The 15,070-nt window shown below is 35.5% G+C and overlaps 1 protein-coding gene and 1 pseudogene across 3 annotated transcripts in view; both read left to right on the top strand.

The window, feature by feature from the left end:
• The window catches only part of Nkain2 (sodium/potassium transporting ATPase interacting 2), a 1,235,726-nt gene that overhangs the window by 839,549 nt on the left and 381,107 nt on the right, over window positions 1-15,070 (top strand). The gene's annotated exons all lie outside the window — the stretch shown is intronic.
• On the top strand, window positions 6,482-7,476 carry LOC115032144 (annotated as a pseudogene).

Genomic DNA, 15,070 nt, shown 5'->3' with positions numbered 1-15,070 from the left:
GAAGAATGAGGCATTATGGGTGGTCCTTAGGACACTGGGGCATACCCTTCAAGGAAATAATGGCTTTGAAGTTTGTTCCCCCATGCACACCACCGTTACCATTAACAACTCAACCAAAAGCCCAAAGAAACTAGTCTATTTGGCCATGTTTGGCAAGAAACCCCCAAATTAAAACTGTGAGCCAAGCTCAAATAAAGTTTTTTTTTTTTTTTTTTATTTCAAGTCCATCATATCGGGTTGATGAACATAATAATGGAAATTGACTAACAAATTCCTTTTAGATACTTTGTTCAAAAATAAAACATTCCTTGATTCTGGCTAGAATCATTTGGGATTGAAAAATATTAAAATGGATTCATTAAATGATTTTGGTAGCCCTAACAGAGATTCTCAAAATACCCCTAGCACTGACTAGTGCTAAAGCATTCTTTGTAAATAGAACATTGTGCAGTATTTTTGAGCAAAAATTGGATAGTTGTCAGTTGATTAAGCTTACTAACAATTGAAAATAGTTGTCTATAGACTTAATATGAAAGTGTACTTTTCTAGATTAACTTGCATGGATTAGATAAACTGATATATTATGGCAACTTTTCCCTATTTAAATGATAATGAATACTGAACATAAAAACATTATACTGTAATATATAGTTTTTGTTCCACTTTTCTTTTCAAGTCAAATAAAAGCCATTGTAGTTTTTAATACAACTTTGGTTTGGTTGGGCAAGATGACCTTTGTGTGATGAGCACTAGTAACAGTAGAAAATTATTACACAGCCTGACACCACTGATAACAGGTCACGTCTAAAGCCCTCTTGACAAATTCAGGAGCTAAAATCATTCAATAACTCCCACTAAAGTTAAATATAAAAAAATTATTTTTGTTCTGACTTTAGATACATCTTTAAATATTTTAAGGCAATTAAGACATTCTCTCCTAGTCCTCCAGATGATAGAACCCAAATAGTCACAACGTTTTTCAAATAATCTATGTTTTAGATCCTATAGCTAAACAGGACACACAGTTGAGATATCATCAAATCAGAGATTCATGTTTTAATGCAAATTGTCAGTGTCTACTTTGAGAATTGTGAATGATCCTATATGAGAATATTAAATGTCATCCAACTCCTTGTATCTCCTAAAGAAAATTAACCAACTACTTTAGTAGTTCTGTCAGGTATATTACTCTTTATCGTAGCTTATGTACAAAGTTCAAATCCTATACCACCATAATTTAATATGCAGTTTTCAATTTAGTAATATTTATTTTCAAGTTTCTGCCTTGTTTACAGATACAAACAAGAATTTTCATGGTGAATTATGCTGCTATTTCTTTTTCCAAGATTTCTCATGACATCTCTTGATAATCCTATGGAAATCAATGTTATAAAATAGAAAGAAAATAAACAGGCTTTAAGGGGGTGGCACTTTTTTTTTTTAGACAAAATGAACAATATAGGAACTGGAAGAAAGTATCTCTTTTAACAAAAAACATAATTGGGGTGTCAATATCATGCTAAATAAACCATGAAGCTCCCACCTACTTTGCTCCTTTCATCTCTTTACTGCTGGAGCAAAATGATTTTTTTTTTTATTTCATCCTCCCTGTCTGTACCTTCAACTTAGACTTCAATGTCCTCTCAAACTTCTTAGGGGACTATTCCCACTTTTCTAAAGGAGATTAAAAGTTTAATGTTTCTTTAAAATTAGTGCTGAGCAATGTTTTTTCAAGGGCCTTCTTAAATGTCCTTTTGAATTGTGATATTTTCATTAGTATCCTCTTGACCTAGCCATGTTACAAAAGATGCAAAGAGTTCTTTGGAAGTGATCCAAATGAAATAAATACATATACTTAAAGGCATTTTATTTAGACCTAGAGGTTTATTTTAATGTGTCTCCATAAATTCTAAGCTGCATTGATCTATGCACTAGCCAGGATAAGCCAAATCAAAATAGAAATCTTACCACTTAAAAATAATTCTCGCAGAAAATGACCTTGTTAGACATCAATGGGAGGAGAGGCCCTTGGGACTGAGGGTGTTTGATGTCCCATTGTAGGGGAATGCCAAGGTGGGAGGATGGGAGAGGGTGAGTAGGGAGCACCCTCATAGAGGCAGGAGGAGAGGGGATGATATAGGGGTTTCCGGAGGGGAAACCTGGATAGTAAATGTAAATAAAGAAAATATCCAAGAAAAAAATTTTAAAAAAAGAAAAGAAAAGAGCCAAAAAAAATATTCTGTCATGAGAATCAAGTACATCTAAAATATCCCTAAAAGTTTCTTCATCCAAATGCATGACAAATATAACCACTATAAATGCAGGGTGCAATGTATTTCAAAAGAGACTTGGTAAAGCATCTGAGAGGACACATCAAGGTCTTCCCTTGCGCTAGAAGCCTTCTAAAAAGCACTTGGAATATTTTTAAAAATAATTTAGTAAATTATATCTTCACATTAAAATCTCTATTATATTCTTCTTAAGCATCAGATGTCATTCTTAGTCAATGTCCTAACTTTGAAAGTTAAAAAAAGAAGGGAAAAATAGAAATATTAAACCTAAAGGTTCAATTAACTTCAATGTGGTATGCAGCCATTTTTTTTTTTTTTTACAAAATTCCTTTTTCCTTTCCTACTTTGCTTAGTCGTCCCCTGCCCTTCTTCCTGTCTTTCTTTCTTCGGCTCTTAGCTCTGTTCTCCAGCTGAGAGTTAATAAGTATTTCAGCAGAACTGATGACTATATTGTCTGTGTACCTTAGTTGTAAGAAAAAAATGCAACTGACCAAGATGCCATCGAACCATCAGTACTGAAATATAAACAAATGCTAAGCATAACGTGGGCATGTTGAAAGGAAGGGAAAACAAGAAGTACTCATTGGAATAGGCATACTGAAGTACACGTTCAGATGAACCTGGATGTTTGGGTTATTTCTAAATGGTACTAAGGAAATGTGATTAAAAAGAGATTTGAAACAACATTTGATAGAGCTCAACTATTAGGTAACAGAAAACATTTTGGCTAACAAAGTGTTGATAAGATGTTGAAAGGTAAAATGATGGCCTTTGCTGGAACATGGTCAAGTTAAAAAAAAAAAGTCACACAATGAGTAATAAAACCTAATGGCTTTGGCTTTAGATACTTTATAGTAACTCTTTAGTGAATACAGCACTGTATTCACTAAAGAGTATCAGCAAATACTTAATGATTGGAACCATTAGCTGGAATTAACCTTAGCTTGTGGTATATCATGTGTAAATAAGATCTATAGTGAGGCAAATCCTAAAGTTATCCATAATTGAAAATTCTAGAAGAAAGCAAGAGAATAGAAGTTTATTCAATGATCTATCAACATCTTTTAAGTTACATCACTAGTAGAATGATTCATGTTTTTGGATTTGTGGTTGGTAGTAAGAACTACCTTATGCTTTGGAATATATTCTTATAAAATACAAGTTCAGCTGGGCGTGGTGGCACATGACTTTAAGCCCAGCACTTGGGAAGCAGAGGCAGGCAGATTTCTGAGTTCAAGGCCGACCTGGTCTACAGAGTGAGTTCCAGGACAGCCAGGGCTACACAGAGAAATCCTGTCTCGAAAAACAAAAAAAACAAAAAAAACAAAAAAAAAAAAGAAGAAGAAGAAGAAAAAAAAGTTCATTGAAGTAGTTAAATAAAGAATATTAAAATTTGTCTAAAACTCAAAATGATATTTTGTCATCTGCATCTTAACTTAAACTTGTCTTAAGATTAAAATTATAACTTCACCATCAGGAAGTTTTAAGAATGTCTTAGTGTGTTGCATGTCTTTAATCCCAGCACTCGGGAGGCAGAGGCAGGCAGATTTCTTAGTTCGAGGTCAGCCTGGTCTACAAAATGAGTTCCAGGACAGCCAGGACTATACAGAGAAACCCTGTCTCGACCCCCCACTCCCCCCAAAAAAGAATATTTTAGAATTTCCTAGAATTTGCTATTCATTTGTAAACATAAGCTTTGTGATACATGGCAATGTTTTCAGGTATTCTAAACCTTATACATTAGTTATAAGTAAATGTTCATTAATAATGTAATTATTGCTTTTAAATTCAAACTTCCCCACTATCCTAGAATAGCTCTTCATGAGGTTTCCTAACTTATTCTTAAAGAGTGAATGCATAAAGATTCTTGATGCACACATTTTAATTTCCAGGAGTATTGCTTGTTTGGGTTTGATGTGTTTGCTTGACATACATCTAATGTTCACCAGAATAACATTTTGTGGTAAGAAAGAACATTTGCCTTGGTTATTGTCTTCTAAAAAATTTGGAGACAATGATCCTAATCCCAGCCTGAGTAATTTAGGAGGACAGCCCACAGATTATACCTAGCATCCATGGCACAGCCCTTCATGACAATTAACACAGGCTTTGCATGAGTCCTGCCCAGTCTTCTGCACAGTCTACTCAGTAGCAGAATGGAATGGATATTTTAGTGTGATATCTTGAGATCAACGTTGGGGAGTGCCAACATGTGATACTTGGCTGCATGATCATCCCATCATATATTAACTCCTTCAATAAACCAGGATTTCTTGACCTGGTGTTTATATCCTTCCCCAGTCTCGGTCCATTTTTTGTTCTCAAATCAGTTAAACAATGTTTCTTCTTGAATTATCCAAGTCATATATATAAAGCTACAATGAAGTTGTTGTAGGTCTGAAATTTTTACTTCTTTTGGATTCTACTTAATTTTCCCCTTTTCCCAGGCTGGAGCATTTATCTAACCACTGCCATTTAATTAGGCTCAAAATATTTCCAGGCATTATATTCTCAGAAGTTCTATGCAGAGACTATGCGCAATTATCACTATGTTTTGTCTTTCTATATTGTCATACAAGGTGATAATTAGCCCCATAATGGCATATATACTGTCTTACCCAATCCATCATAGTAGTCTCATAGAGTGGCTTAAGTATAGAATAAGAGTGATTATTTTGCATTATTTTCAGACTATGGTCTGAACCAAGGACTTAAGTTGGACAATCAGCCCTTTAGCTTATGACATAAGGTCACAATATATTTTAGTCTTGTCTTAAACTTTCTAATAATCCAGGGAGATATCTGACTCATGACCCTCCTGCTGCTTCTCAATATTGGGATTATAGTTATCTGTGAAACCATATTAGAAACAATATTGATAATAACATCCAGGAAACCATATTGATAATAAGCAAAATGATAAGTAAGGCTACAATAATTAGAAAAATATCTATTTCCAGCCTCTTTAAAATTAACTAGGGTAGGGCAGCAATAGCAGTGGCAGCAGCAGTAGTGGTGGCGGTAGTGGTGGTGGCAGCAGTGACACTGAGAAGGACCAGGCTCTGTTCAATGGCAACATGAAGCCAGAGGCCAGCGCTGGTACGGTGGTGCGGCCTCTTCAGCTGTGGACCAGGCCATTCTTGAAGATATGTAGACTATCAAGCAAATGATTTAGTTGATACAGGAACATATAGAGACCCTATTGACAAATTTAGTGGCGAATATAACCCACCGTTAATATACTTGGAGGCCTATGAAGAACACAGCAGCAAGCTAGATGCCCTTCAGCAAAGAGAGCCACAGCTGTTGGAATACTTGCTTGTATCACCAAACAACCCCAAGTCTCCACAGAAACCTATTGTTAAGAGTCTTCCTGCCCAACAAATAGAAGACAGTGGTACCTGCAAGATGAGGTGTTACAGTCCAAGACAGCCTAAAGAAAGCACTGATGATGAGGGGTCTCATCCAGAGTGCTGTGCTGTTTACAGAATTCAGGATGGAGAGAAGAAACTAATTGACTGCAACACAGATATTTATTTCCTGGCTTAGTGGCAAGAAGTTACATGTTGAAGTACTAGAGAATGTTCCACTTACAACACAACTTTGTATGGAACCATTTTTCACCTTAAGATTTTGTGACTTTTGCCGAAAGCTGCTTTTCCAGGGTTTCCGCTGTCACACATATGGTTATAAATTTCACCAGGATTGTAATACAGAGGTTCCACTAATGTGTGTTAATTATGACCAGCTTGGTTTGCTGTTTGTCGCCAAGTTCTTTGAGCATAACCCAGTACCATGGGAGGAGGCCTCCTTAACAGAGACTGTCTTTCCATCTGGATCCTTTTCCGCACCCCCTCAGACTCTATTGGTACCCAAATCTTCACCAGTCCATCTCCCTCAAAACCAATTTCAATTCCACAGCCCTTCTGACTAGCAGATGAAGATCATCACAATCAGTTTGGCCAACCAGACCTGTCCTCCTCAGCTCCCAAATGTTCAGATAAACACAATTGAACCTGTCAATATTGATGATTTGATTAGAGACCAGGGGCTTTGTGGTGATGGAGGGTCAACCATAGGCTTGTCCCTCATTACCTGTCTCACTCACTAACTTGAAAGCCTTACAGTAATCTCCAGGACCTCAGCAGGAAAGGAAACCATCCTCATCCTATCCTCGGAAGACAAGTTGGATGAAAACACATGGCAGAAGAGATTCAAGTGATGATTGGGAGAATCCTGATGGGCAGATTACAGTGGGACAGAGAATTAGATCTGGGTTATTTGGAACTGTCTACAAGGGAAAGTGGCATGGTGATGTGGCAGTGAAAATGTTGAATGTGCCAGCACCCACACCTCAAAAGTTACAGGCCTTCAAAAATTAAGTAGGAGTACTCAGGAAAACTCAACATGTGAACATCATCCTTTTCATGGGCTATTGTACAAAGCCACAGCTGGCTATTGTTACATAGTGGTGTGAGGGCTTCAGTTTATATCACCATCTCCACATCATTGAGATCAAATTTGAGATGATCAAACTTATAGATATTGCACGACAGACTGCACAGGGCAAGGATTACTTACATGCCAAGTCAATCATCCACAGAGACCTCAAGAGTAATATATTTCTTCATGAAGACCTCACAGGAAAAAAAAAAAAAGGTGACTTTGGTCTAGCCACAGTGAAATCTTGGTGGGGTGGGTCTCATCAGTTTGAACGCTGTCTGGATCTATTTTGTGGATGGCACCAGAAGTAATCAGAATGCAAGATTAAAAGCCATGTGACTTTCAGTCAGATGTGTATAGATTTGCGATTGTTCTATATGAACTGATGATTGGCTAGGTATCTTATTCAAATATCAATCTCAGTGATCAGATAATTTTTATAGTGGGATGAGGATACCTATCTCTGCATCTCAGGAAGGTATGGAGTAACTGTCCAAAAGCCATGAAGAGATTAATGGCAGAGTGCCTCAAAAAGAAAAGAGGAGAGAGACCACTCTTTCACCAAATTCTCACCTTCATTGAGCTGCTGGCCTGATCACTGCCAAAAATTCACCTCAGTGCATCAGAACCCTCCTTGGATTGGTCTGGTTTCCAAACAGAAGATTTTAGGCTATATGCTTGTGCTTCTCCAAAAACACACATCCATTCAGGGGGATATGGAGAATTTGTAGCCTTCAAGTAGCCAGTCCATCATAACAGCATCTACTCTATATTTCTTAAGTCTTGTGTTCATAAAATTTGTTAATACCAAAACACAGTTCTATTGCTATTTTTTTTAAGATACAAAATTTTCAATGCATAAGCTCGTGTGAAACAGAATGGAAATTTCTAATCAACAAAAGAAGGAAGAATGTTTTAGGAACCAGAATTCTCTGCTGCCCGTGTTTCTTCTTCAACATAAATATCACATTCATACAAGTCTGCCCATTCCCAAGAAGAAAGAGGAGAGACCCTGAATTCTCACGTTTTGGTGGTCAGGCATAATGGAAAGAATTACTGCTGCAGTTTGGAAAATTGCTATGGAAAGTCTATCAGTCAGCTTTGCCCTTCTAACCCTTCTGGTGGTTAGCAGATCAGTTTGTGGCTGATCATCTTATGGGGTGATTTCAATCACCAAGCATTGTTCTTGCCTGTTCTGGGATTATGTTGTGGAGTACTTGCCCTATCCACCACCATTCATTTCTGAGAGATGGAGTAAATACAGCATACCCATTGTATAGAACCTGTTTAGTCCTCAGCAAATGCTATCTCAGTGAAGCTCTTTAAATTTAAGTGCTGGGTGAGAGTTAAGGAGAGACTGCCTCAGGGGCAGAGAAAAGGGGGTGCTGCATCTTCTTCCTCACCTACAGATCTCTCTCCTTGGGTTGCCTCGCTTGCTGGACTCTGCCTAACCACTTAGGCTGGTCAGTGCTGGCACACATTGTCCTCTTTTCTCATTAGGTCCAGCAATTGAAAAGAGGGTTGGGGGATTGTTTCCTCCTCAATGTAGCAAATTCTCAGGAAAATATAATCCATATCTTCCTCTCATCTCTTCCAGTCACCAAATATTTATGTGGCTCCTTTGTCCAGGCCATACAACACCATGGGAAACACCTAATTAAAAGCCTATAAAATTGCTTCCTGACAGTTTTGAATGAGACATTTGTGTAATTTAAATGTGAAGTACAGGTTTCAATTTCAGAGTTTCTTCTATTTTTATTTAAAAGAAAAAATAATTTTCAGGTTTACTTGTAATAAATGAATGCTTCCCACAAGACTATCTACCCTGAAAATTACATTTTTCTTAATTGTAAACAACTTTTAAAGAATAATTATTCTCCTTTTCGCTACCTAAAATTATGAGGATTCTTAGCATAATGACAATTATTTATACTTTTTAAGTAAATGGTACTTTCTAAGAAAAAAAATTAACTAGGGTACCCAGAAATTGAAGAGTTTGTTTGTTTGTTTGTTTGTTTGTTTTTTAATTGAGAAGGAAAAGGTTATGGAAAACTCCAGGAATTCAAGATACTAACTTAGAGTTTCTTACTACACCTTAACTCTTACTCTCCACATTCGCATATCTACAATATTAGTTCTGGTGTACCTACTCTCATAACAGACTCTTCTTCAAATGCCATTTGCTGTGAGAGTTAAGTTTAGCTTTCTATTCAAATTCTAAAATGTCACTGCTATCATTTTCTCATTTCCTTGTCAACTTTTTTAAATGAAATGCTTATTATTTGTTGAGCAATTAAGCTTCTTGCAATGACTTGAATACATAACGCCCCTGTCAGAAACAAAGTTTTTGTGTTAATAACAGCTTTTGTGTACAGCATTGTTTTGAAAAATGACATGACCAATAATGGGGTCCTTACATATGAACTTTTGAAAACTTACTAAGAGATGTAAATAAATATACTGATTTAAAAATTTGACACTATTCTCATCTAAGCATATAATTATGAAAGATTTTCTTAGATTTAGATATTTCTATATCTTATAATTCTGAGCTGGTTTGGCTTTTTTGCTGGAAATCTATCATGTATGTAAAAATTTCGTTTATTATTTTCTACCTTGTGTTGTACTATCAAGACTTGTTTAATGTGTCAGGAGTCATAATTTTGTGCTCAATTTACAAATGCACAAGAATTAAATAACCAGCTATTACGCACGAAGCAAATCACATTCAGGAATTGCTATTGTCATTAAAATAGAATCCCCAAATGACCTAACAATTGTCTGTTTCACAGTCAAGAATTTATAATTTATGGTTCAATCACTGAACACATGAACTTTCACACAAGACTGTTTAAATTTCATCCTTCACTACCCCTGCCCACCAAGGCTCAAGTGATATCTTGGAAGAAATACCAGAATGAACACAAGATGGAGAGTGGGAAGGGGTGCTGAGAATCTAGCCAGATAACACATACCTGGAGAGTCTTTGAATGTGATCCCTTGCCAGAAAAGCCATGTTGCTGGGTTAAAACTCTGTGTAAGAGGAATTAACTTTCCATCATAACACATACTTTAGAAAATCAGCTTGAAAGGAGGAAATATTTATTTTGACCCATAGTTTTTGAGGTTTAAGTTCAATAATTTGCCTCCAATGCTTTTCAAGTTATGATATGGTAGCATCTCATGGGGAGGAGTTGGTGGAGCAAAGCTGCATATTATGTGGTCAAGATGCAGAAATGGAAAGAAGGAACCAGTATATCTTCAAGTCATGCCCACAATGATCGAATTTTCAATCTCTCTCATGTTCCAGTACTTTATCATGTTCTTGACTACTAAGTCCTTAATACCCTTTTTATTTCAGATCCAATCTACAGAAAACAAAATAGCCAGTCCATTCCACTTTATCAATATCAACACCTCCTTGGATTTCCATCATGATGTAATTTCTTCTAGAGATGTTTTTCAGTTATTAATTCTTAAGAATTGTCATTCAAAGGGAAGTTCACATCTTAGCTCTTGACAGACTAGCACATTCTCAAATCTCTATGAACTTTACAAAGCATCCACCTAACACTAGTGGATTTCTTTTGTTCTCTAAACAAACTATAGCTATTAAGCAAAAGTTTCCTGAATTGGTTTTGGCATAAGACTTTTTATCTGTAGGATTAAAACTGGAATATAATAAAAAATGACCCATACATTCTATGAGAAAAAGAATGACCATCAAACAAGAAGTATATCCAGGTAAAATATTAATTAATATAAAAATACAAAAAAGCACATTAGACACAAAATCATTCACCTATTCTTAAGGAAACAATGAGTTTTATATTTTTGCATAATGAAAAAAGAAATGAGATAAGAAAAAGACATGAGAAATGTTCAAGAGAAATTACTCTTGACATGTATTTTAAAATGGCAAATAAATTGTACTTGAACTACTGCAGTAGGGGAGAGAAACTTTAGTTGAACTGTCATAAATTCCAAGTTAAATAGACCTAGAATGCTATTGAGTTTTTGAATAAAGACTTAAATGGTATTTCCCACTTTATAATAGGGGAGACAGATTGACTTCAACGCTATTTAAATAAAGGGTAGCAGATTATAAATGATAGAAAAATATTAGAACATAGTTGAAAGAGAGATAAGTCAATGTTATCAGTCTATCTGTGTTTGTCTTATTTGTCTCTTACCAATTAGTATAGTAGACTCACATTGTTTTCAAGAAGGATGAACTTCACCTATGACAAAGGACTATTATTGACCTTTACAATCATATTTTTACAGATTTGATTCCCAAACTCTCTAAAAACTACCACTGAGTAGTAGGGAATTTACACCTGGATAGAAGTGTAAGGAAATTATATTGTAAGCTTGCAAAAGTCAAAACTCTAGGGAAATATAGGTCAGAGCCTGTCTAAACACTATCCTATCTAGAGTTTAAAATAGCTGAGGTGAACATTAAAGTAATCTTGGACAGGTACAAGAAACTGGGCATCTTATCTAAGAGGGATCCCGTTATGATTAGTCATTTATCATATCCACTTCTATTCATCAAAGGTAGAATCTGCCATGAAGCATTTCAGGAGAGAGTTAAGAAAGGTTGCAAGAGCCAGAGAATCAGGGATTCTGCTGTGAGAGTGTGTCTCCCAGTAATGCCACACCCATAAAGTCTCACCAACATGACTGCCAAAACATGAGCTGAATAGGAACACCTATGCCAAAGTGAATGGGGTCCACCCTACATAAAGAACTAGAAGTAACTGAGTAAAACTTAAAGAGGAGATGTTACTGACCCAAGGAAAAAAATCACCAGTTGGTTGTCAAATATGAAGCAGTCACCCCTAAAAACATAAACCCAAAAAAACTTTGTATGGAATGATGAGGCTATGCATGGGAATACATGTGCATACACATAAACATGACCAGAAAACAACAATTAATGAATGAAGAGGCCATGAATTTGGAAAAGTAGAAGGGTATGTTGGAGAGTTTGAAAGGAAGAAAGAAAGACAAAGGAGAAATATCATAGCTAGAAATACATGTATAGGACTGTAAGACCATCACCACAATATTGATCTAGTTCAAAATAATAATAAACAAATATGCATTAAAGTGCTATGCAACCCAAAAGAACTTGAAGCCAGGGCTGTTCCAGGTAATAGACCTCAAGCGAAAGAACAAACATATAAAAATAAAACAGAATTATGTTAAATAGGCTATCATAGGAAAATTAATTTTGAATTAGTCTTTACAATTCTGTTCATCAGTACAGAACTAATAAGCACTATCCAGAGTTTTTTGAAGTTACATATAGTTTTATATTTTATTTGTGAGATTATATGATTACAGTATTTTCCCTTTCCTTTCCTTCCTCCAAAATATTCCATATATGCCCACCAGCAATACTTAAAATTTGCAGCCTCCTTTTGCACTAATTGTTGTATTCACATATTTATAAAATATTATTAATATAAACTTCTCAGTTCATATAATATTACTTGTACTGGTATTTTTTGTATGGGTATTTATGTATTACTTGTATGGGTGTATTTTCAGAGCTGACCCTTAAAATTGTCAGGGCTGGCACTGGACAATAGATAGACTTTTGAATATACTAAAATAATATGATGGAATAGCTGTATATGTGTATATTCATGTTCATATATGTATATGTATAAACATATGCTTGTATATGTGTATATATATATATATATATATATATTTTAATATTTTAGGGTAAATAAAACTGAAAACAAAAATTAGAACATATGGAATTCAAAACATATGGAATGCAGGAAAATTTATAACAACTTATGAGGGAATTTATAGCACTGAAAGCTAAGAAAAAAGACCTAAGATCAATACCCTAAGTTTCTTATTTAACACTTCAGTACAAGAAGAGCAAAATGATTTCAAATTAAGAAGAAAATTATTTTTTATTTAGAAGTGATATCAATAATGTTAAAAACAAGAAATCTACAGGGAAAAACAATACAATGAAAAGCTTTCTGTTTGAAAAATAGTTTAAATGAATTTAGTGTAACGTGTATGTGTGTAAGTGTGATGTGTCTGTGTGTTTGTGAGTATGAGAGAATGAAAGAAAGAAAGAGAGGGAGAGAGCATGAGAGAGAACAAATCCTAATGCCCTAAATGAACAGGAATATTACTATACATCTATGGACAATAAAAGCGGCCATAATGTAACATTATTAATAATTCTGCATCCACAAATTCAATTGTCTTGATAAACTCAATATATGATAAAAAATTTGAATAGTCTGATATCTATTAACAAAAATTAAATCAATAACAACCTTTCAAGATAAGAACCCAGCCTAAATGGTGAATTTGTCCAAACATGTTAAAAAGAACTTATACCAATTAATTTTTACCTCTTGCAGAAGGTAGGATCAGAGAACATACCTTCCTTCTATATCTAGCTAGCATTACTTCAGTTTCAAATTCAAAGACATTGGAAAAAGAACTACCATGTCAACATAGCTACAAATCAATTCTAATAATGAATAAAAAGAATTATAGACCATAATAAAGAATGAATTATCTTAGTAGAGCGATGCTGATTCAATACTTAAAATGATTTAACATAATACATCAGATCAGTGTGCTTATTGAGAAAGCTTCCTTCCAGAATCAAGACTAAAGAATGAAGAATACCATTCTAAGATCCATTCAGGGAAACTTAGCTAGCAGGAAGTCTCCATGACAGCAAGATAAATTAGGTCTCCTCAGTGACAATGTACAGATCTATGGTCTTTAATACCAAAGAAAGCAGGGGGTGAGTGGGTGGATAAGGCTAATCTCTGGATGATGTGTTAAACCATCTCTGGATCTTTGATACATCTTTCTACTTAAATTTATCCTTGCAGTCTGACTAACATTCCTAAAGTGGGTTGAGTTCTTTCAACAGCAGATGACTGGTTACATTCATTTTCCAGTCCAATCCATCTAAATTCCACTTTGTATTGCACATTCTTAGAGCACATTCTTAAAAGACAAAAGAAAAAAAGTTACTATATTAATCCTGCCAATCAATACTTATAAACACTGCATGGTATTGGTACAGAGACAGGCAGGGAGATCAATGGAATAGTTTGGAAGACCTAGAAATGCACCCACACACCTATGGCCACTTGATCTTTAACAAAGGAGCTAAAAACATCCAATATAACAAAAGACAGCATTTTCAAAAAATAGTGTTGGTTCAACTGGAAGTCAACATGAACATGTAGAATAATGCAACTTGATCCACTCTTATTTCCCTGTACAAAGCTCAAGTCCAAATAGATCAAGGAACTCCACATAAAACCAGAGACACTGTTCTTATCACCAGTTGGAACATCTTCTGGATATATGCCCAGGAAAGGTATTGGTGGATCCTCCAGTAGTACTATGTCCAATTTTCTGAGGCACTGACAGATTGATTTCCAGAGGGGTTATACAAAAGCTTGCAATCCCACCAACAATGGAGGAGTGTTCCTCTTTCTCCACATCCTTGCCAGCATCTGCCTGCAATCTGCCTGCCAGCATCACCTGAATTATATATTTTAGCCATTCTGACTGCTGTGAGGTGGAATCTCACGGTTGTTTTTATTTGCATTTCAATAATGATTAAGGATGTTGAACATATTTTCAAGTGCTTCTCAGCCCTTAGGTATCCTCAGTTGAGAATTCTTTGTTTAACTCTGTACCCCATTTTTAATGAGGTTATTTGACTTTCTGGAGTCCAGCTTCTTGAGCTCTATGTATATATTGGGTAGTTGTTCCCTATCAGATTTAGGATTGGTAAAAATCCTTTCACAAACAGTTGGTGGCCTTTTTGTCATATATACAGTATCTTCTGCCTTACTGGAGGTTTGCAATTTTATGAGGTCCCATTTGTTGATTCTAGATTTTAAAGCAAAAGCCATTGCTGTTCTGTTCAGGAATTTTTCCCTCGGTCAGATATCTTCGAGGCTTTCTCCCACTTTCTCCTCTATAAATTTCAGTGTCTCTGGTTTTATGTGGAGGTTTTTGATCCACTTAGACTTGAGCTTTGTACAAGGAGATAAGAATGGATCAATTCGCATTCTTCTATATAATAACTGCCATTTAAGCAAGCACCATTTGTTGAAAAGGCTGTCTTTTACCACTGGATGGTTTTAGCTCCCTTGTCAAACATCAAGTGACCATAGGTGTGTAGGTTCGTTTCTGGGTCTTCAATTCTATTCCATTGGTCTTCCTGTATGTCCCTGTACCAGTACCATGCAGTTTTTATCACAATTGCTCTGTAGTACAGCTTGAGGTCAGGCATGGTGATTCCACCAGAGGTTCTT

This window comes from Mus caroli, chromosome 10 (assembly GCF_900094665.2).
Source record: "Mus caroli chromosome 10, CAROLI_EIJ_v1.1, whole genome shotgun sequence".
Lineage (NCBI taxonomy): Eukaryota > Metazoa > Chordata > Mammalia > Rodentia > Muridae > Mus > Mus caroli.
The sequence above is the reverse complement of the archived record's forward strand: the minus strand, read 5'-3'. Positions and strand labels throughout refer to the sequence as shown.